Source organism: Musa acuminata, chromosome BXJ3-6, assembly GCF_036884655.1.
Source record: "Musa acuminata AAA Group cultivar baxijiao chromosome BXJ3-6, Cavendish_Baxijiao_AAA, whole genome shotgun sequence".
Lineage (NCBI taxonomy): Eukaryota > Viridiplantae > Streptophyta > Magnoliopsida > Zingiberales > Musaceae > Musa > Musa acuminata.
The window spans coordinates 16,049,868-16,057,227 of NC_088354.1; the positions used below are offsets into that span (position 1 = coordinate 16,049,868).

At 38.7% G+C, this 7,360-nt stretch overlaps 1 pseudogene; it reads right to left on the reverse strand.

Moving 5' to 3' along the window:
• Positions 1-98: 98 nt before the first annotated feature.
• On the reverse strand, positions 99-2,014 carry LOC103988616 (pentatricopeptide repeat-containing protein At2g13600-like; annotated as a pseudogene).
• Positions 2,015-7,360: the final 5,346 nt, after the last annotated feature.

Here is a 7,360-nt window from a genome sequence, read left to right on the forward strand (position 1 = left end):
TTGGTGTGTAATGTTCAAATTTTAATTATATTCTGTCAGCCTGTTACTCTTAGGTCACCTGTTGGTGTTACTCTTAGGTCGCCTGTGAACATACATCCCTATAATCCACAAGAAGCAGCAGCAGATTCAACCCAACTTAGTGCCCTTTGCTTTCTGACGACCATCTTCTCCATCGTCTCCTTCACCTCGTCAACCTTTCTCCACGCGCCGTTCTCTCCATAGATTCTCAGCAACATCGAGTAGATGGCTGGGTGGTGCTCCTCCAACCTGTGAATCGACTCGGCCGCAGCCATCCCGTGCTCCAAGCTCGATTGCAATCCGCATGCACCAAGCAATGCCCCCCACACCCACACAACAGCGTCTGGCTCGAACGGCATTCTTCCGATAAGCTTCTCTGCACGCCCGAGTAGGTCCACCATGCACCCGTAATGCTCCATCCTTCCTTCACCAACCCACCGTGCACGCAAGCCATCAAGGCGCCGACGAAGAGATGTGATCGGGGGTCGAACACCTTCCCGGATCATCCTCTCGAATTCCTCCAGTTGCGGACTTGGGATGACTCGAAGGATCGGGTGGCAGAACCCACGTCGCCACATTTGCCATACATCTCGACGAGGGAGCTGCACAAGATCACATCCCATGGCACCCTGCATCTCAGGATTTGCCCATGGACAGATTTGCCGAACAGGAGGGAGCATCAGCCGGCACAGGCAGCAAGCACGGCAGAGTCTGTGAACTGGTTGGGGAGGATACCACTGAGCCGGTGCATCTCGACGAACAAGTTTAGAGCATCGACGTGCCGCCCGTGCCCCTGGTACCCACCCTTTGATCATTGATGTCGAGGTGACGACGTTCCTAAAAGACATCTGAGCGAAGCATCGCCGTGCCTCGTCGAGATGACCATTGTCGATGAAACCATTGATCATCGCAGTCCAACTGACGACGTTCTTCGCCGGCATTTTCCCGAAGGCGCACTCGGCTTCCTTGAGGCGTCCGAGCTGCATGTATCCTACGATCAGCGAAGTCCATGACACCGAATTCTTGATCGGAATGTCATCAAATGCCCGGCGGCGCATAGCGATGGGGTCCTTTCGACCTGCGTAGGCACCAATCAGCGCTGTCCCGACGATGGAGTTACAGCTGAACCCGGTGCAACCGCGTGGAGCTGAGGCACCAGACTGCCCGTTGGGGATGCCGTGATTATGGTGGTGAGAGTCGACCCTGTGGGTCTAAAGCCCAGTTCGGAACATCCGTACGAAATGCTGGAACGCCATGAACGAATCCCCGGAGCGTTTGAAGGAAGAGAGGATGGTGTTCCACGAGACAGCGTCTCTGCAGGGCATCTCATCGTACGGTTTGTGCGCGCGTTGGGCATGTCCGTTTCTGATGTAGCCAGACAGCATCAGGTTCCATGAGAGGAGGTCTCTGAGGTGGATATTGCTGTGGAACACTTGCGCTGCATCGATCAATCGGCCGTCATCGAGATGTTTGATTATGGTGGAGTTCAGTTGTGAAGGGGAGAGGAGGCGAGCATCGGACATGGGTGAGTGGGATATGAGAAGCAAGTACTTTGCTTATCGAAGCACACAGCACCAGGAAGCATACAAACAGAGATAAAACAGACAACCAGCAGCAGAAGATAAGCCTTCGAACCTACACGCTCGAGAAGAAAGACAACCAGCAGAAGATAAAGCCTTTGAACCTACATACCGGAGAACAAAGACTTTTTATTTTTATTTTTCCTTTCCTTTTATATTTTTTTTTTTTTTTTTTGTTAAAAGAAGATATGAGAGAATATTTTATACCAATTAAATGCTAATATCATATTCAGAGCATAATAGTACCGTATGCATCAGTATCGTGGCCATCATCCTCGTCTTCTTTTTCTTTTGCATCATCTTTCGTTACTATTATCTATTCTCTTTGATCGATAAAATAAGACATTTATGTTAGCACCACACCGATTTACATCTACGTCGATGAGATGCAAGACTTTTGTCTCACTTTCGACCGACATAGATGTCTCATTGGGACATTGAAATTATTTTTTTGTCCATCATTTTGGTATCATTCCTATGCAAACTATCATGTGTTATATCTTTTATCGATAAAGTCAACGATGTTAGAATAAATAGATTAAATATTTTTATAATTATAAGTATTCTAATATAAATTTTTGAAGTTTGAAACCGAAATACTGATCTAACAAGGATAATACATAATTAGCCCGATGCGCCATCAAAACCGAACTCATATCTTTGTACCTACGATGTTATCATTAACCTCCAATATAGAGACAAATAAGTCAGCTTGATAGATAATGAACACCAAAAGAGCTTAATCTCTTCCTTACTATTGTAAGCTCATTCCATCACCACAAGTTCATCAAATAAAAACAGTCTGATTTATATCAAAATAAAAATATATATTCTGCTAGCGTATACATACAAATGATCTATGACTATGAACTCACATGTATGTACGATAACTAAAACCAAAGATGAAAAGATTATATATATATATATATATATATATATATATATATATATATATATATATATAGTGAGATTATATATAATTCATTTTTTTCATATGAATAAAATATAATATAGGGAATCTAACTCTTTTAATCAAGAATTAGTCAATATAATTCTTGATTAGTTTAATTTTTTATTATTTTTTACTCATTTAGATTTATTTTTTGTCTACTTATCTTTGATGTCATGTTAGAAATCTTATAATGACGAGTTTGAGTCAAATTGGTCAAACATCAATTCAACAAAAGAAACTTTAAACTATTGAGACATGAGCCAAACGTAATATATGTAGCTTTGCTCTGTCAAACTTTAACCATATAGGACTATTCTCCAAACTCATGTTTTTTTTTATCTCACACACATAAATATTTTAGAGGCTCTCCATCTCTCTTTTTCCCTATAGCTCACAAAGCTCTAACCTCTTAGGTATAATGTTGTCCTTTGAATAAATCATAGGAGGACTCTCTTTTTTTTTTTTGAATTTTATAATCTCATCTCGATATTATTTAACAAACACACCTTCTAAGTGCACCCAAGTATCCTTTAAAATGTTGTCTTTCAACTCACTCGATAAAGATGTCAAAACATATATGATGTTGACGATTTACATAGAGGAAGTTGATTGATTTTATTCTTTTCATTCAAGTCAAACAATCAAAATTTGAGTGTCACATCAGCCTGACATAAACTTTAGTTTCTTGGGGTCAAAATAGTCTTAAAATTATCAATCAATCGTGATACTTTCTATTAACGAGAATAGTACATAGAGAGAGGCTGCTGGATAAAATGTCGGATGTAGTCCTGCAATCCAAGAGTTTCCGTCCAAACATTATTATTCGATTGGTTCTGATTTGTCTCACCGCTGCATCCCACTATGGATCATGTTTAGTTTGATATTGATTGGATAGTTACCAAGACTCCAAGATGACAAAACTATTACCAATTGTTAAATATTTTAATCAAATTGATTGATAATTTAGCCATGTTCAACCTAATAATTAATTGGACAGTAAAGCGGAAACAATGATACGATCTTCGATCAACATATCGAGATTGATCTTAGAATACAAGATAAATTTGCAATGTTCGACACTGGAATATCTCGGAAGGAGCCCTTCCACTCTCCTATTTCAAAGGGTTTTTTTTTAATTATTGGCAATCCTTCAAATATATATATAATTTTATTATTTACAATATCTTGATTACTCTTTTTCTTTCCCACAACCCCACATGCCGTCGTCTGGCTGTCTGCAGAGGGCGAAGCCGCCTTCCACTCGCTCCCCTATGCACTGAGCTCTTCCACGGGCCTCCTCAGCGTCCCATTCTCAGACTACAACGCCTCTAGCTGTCGCCTCACGGACGAACGCTCCTCCAGCAACTCATCATCGTCGGAGTTCTCGGTTGCAAGAGGCCTCCCTCCCGTGGGCTCCGTGCTCGATCAAGATCTTGCTCATCACGTGGAGTAGAAGCTTTTCCAGACAGTCTTCATGGTAAATTAAGTGAGGTGATTGGAGTCCGATTGAGGTGATGGTTGAGGGTCCGATAGAGGTAGGCCTTAGCCTCCATGGGATTCTGGGGATGTGCCGAAGCGTGCCTTGATTTCATCGAGGGGCCCTGCACAAGAGGTCAATGTCAGAGAGATTTTTTTGACTCGATCCTTTCGATGATAAAGTTAGCTCTTTATAGACTAATGAAAGCAAGAGGGTTTAGAGTATGAGGGGTTCGATTCTCACTCATGTTGAATCTTGAATTTTGATGATGAAATCAATTAATATGTTTGTGATATGATCTGTGTTTTGAGTAACGCAGGAAGCTTCGATCAGGGAGAGACAATTAAAGCTGGAAGAATCATGTTAGGCTGGAGTGGAACATATCAAAAGATTGGACGTTGAGCGGGAGGATCGGTCGACATATCGACAGAAAGCTTCGGGCTAAGAAGAGCGAAAATTGCACCATGGAAATCGAAGTTGCGGAGGTCAACTGGCTGATTAGGCAATAGACCGTAAGAGAGGACGATGCGCCAAAGAATCGAACAAGGCGTCGATGAACCAATGATATATCGGATAACATTTGATTTAGTTTTATAATAATTATCCAGATTAAAGTAGGTTTTAAGTGTTAATGAGTTAGAATTAAGCCAACTCAATTAGGGGCCAATTGGGCCCAAGTTTTGGTTATGTTAGCACAAGTGAAAGGCCCAAACAGTGACCCAACATATGGAACCGTTGGTGACACAATCTCCGAGATTGTGTCAGGCGGTGGTATCACCAGTCTGGGCGATGGTACTACCCAGACACAATCTCTGACACGATGTCAAGCGGTGGTACTACTCATATATAGTCTCCCAAGCGGTGGTACCGTTAGTTTGGGCAGTGGTACCGCTCAGACACAGTCTCCCAAGTGGTGGTACCACCAAATATCAATACCGCAAGTAGTGGTACCGCCAATACCTAAAAGATTCGGGATGATACTATAAATACCCCTCTCATCCTTAATTAACAAACATAAGCACATAGAACTTAAAAGTGGGAAAACGCTGTAGCAATCATTTTGAGAAATCCCCTTGTCTAGTTCTAAAGTTTAGAATTGTATTTAGGGAGGAGTGAGTGCTTGCAAAAGTTAATCTCCTAAACCTGTGAAAAGGAGAAGAGGGGTGTAAAAGGATAGTTAATTTTTGCCCATTGAAAGAAGATCATTAGTGAATGACGATGGTCTTGACGGAAGATGAATCGGGAGTGGATGTAAGTCACGATGACTGAACCACTATAAAAATCTGGTTTACATTTACTTTAAGTCCTTTACTTTAAATTGTAAACTAATTTCTTACTTTCATTATGCTTGTGTATGTTTTTTAAATTAAACATTTTCAATATAATTTTTCATCGAACGAAAGTTTTTCAAATCGGTGATTTTATCGCTGCACTAATTCACCTCCTCCTCCCCCCCCAACATCCCTCATTTTTTTAAATTTTGTAAGGGTATATTTGTAATGTAAGGACTTAAATATAAATATTAAAAATATGATATGATTTATGAAAGATTCATATTAGGTTTAAAAAAAAAATGGTGGACATGTGTCACTAGCTAACCTAATGGTGCCACTTATGTTTGTTCTAAGGATGACACCTAAGCCCCTTTCATGCATGCTTGCCACCTTCTAATCCTTATATTAGCTAAATCTAATACATTAGAAAAGAAATTAAAGGAGAAAAACTTAAGAGCTGTAGCCAATATCGGTTTGAGAGGAGAAAGGAAGAGGAATTGAAGTAGAAGAAGGAGAAGAAACTTTGCTTTGCTTGAGGTTTTGAATCAATTCCCTATATTCGAGAATCAAACTTTTCTAAAAAACTGAAGAGGAATTGAAGTGTTCTAACTCTTTCCTAAAGAACTCGATCTCTGATTTCATCTTAATTTCGAAAAGTTTGAAAGACTTTGGCTTCATACATTATATTTCTTTTGTTTGGGAACAAAACTATGAATCTAAAATTTTTCGATGATTTGACGTTTCTATATTGTTCTAGTCATAACTTTCTCCAAAAATCTTGGATTTAGGAAAAATCAGATTTATCCAAAAATAGACTCAAGCTCTTTCTTTTTTATATCACGATTAATAAATTTGGAGTCTATTTGCCTATATAAACTGTTATTTCAACTGACCCTATGAAATATATAAAATAGAGAATGTTAGTTTTGACCTTTTAGTACTCTCTTGCTTATAACTCTCTATTGGGAACTCTGATTTATGGAAAGTTTGATTTATCAAAGTCTAGACTCATAGATCTTTCTATTCATTAATTTGAATGATTTAGAGTATAAATGAATATTGAATCATTTTTTCAAATCAACTATATGAATTCTATAAAATGGAGATAATGTTCTCTGACCTTTGGTTACTAAACTGTTGATAACTCAATGTTGGAATGTCCAATTCATACAAACTTGATTTATCTAAATTTAGATTGATACATCTTTCGAATGACCTTATTTTATATAAATTGGAATATAATTGATTATCCAAACAATTCATTCAATGTGCCTCCCAAATTCTGTTAGAATCAAGCTTTGATCGATTTCACCTATTCTTGTTTCGTCTATTTGAAAATTGATTTCAGCTAAAATCCTTACTTTAGTTGAGCTTTATATTATTGTTTTGAAATCCTGTATACTTTTATCCTTCAATTATTTGTATATATGAATCTATTATGTAAAGTTCATATTTGTATCGCAATGTTACGTGTAGGCACATGCATTTCGTTGTTCTGCATGCGTTTCCGATATGTCCTAATTTATTGTTCACAATATCCTTTTGTACTATGGTATTTGTGAGATTATTTAGACCTTTACTAGAAATAGTAAAGGGATTTTTTGTACCTTTGTGAGAAATAGTAAAGGGATTATCTGGACCTTTGCTAGAAATGGTAAAGGGTATATGCTTAGAGCCCGCGAAGCTTTGCCGGCCCCCTCTAGTTTCATCGAAACGTGGATGGATGACGCTCCTAGACATAAGAGATTATGTTTAGGATCTTACATCACCCTCTATCTGTTTGATATGATATCCAAAGCTTTGGTTTGAGCTTTGGATAAGAATAAAATGTGTGCAACGTCAAATATGACGTTTGAGCTTTTGTTTCATATTTGCCTTTTGATATGCTCCGAAATGCTTCATATGCCATTGATATGTTCCGAAGTATTTCATCCGTCATTGATATGTTCTAAAATATTTCATTTGTTATTGATATGCTTCGAAACATTTCATACGTCCTTGATATGTTATGAAATGCTTCATATGCCATTGATATGCTTCGTAACATTTCATATACCAT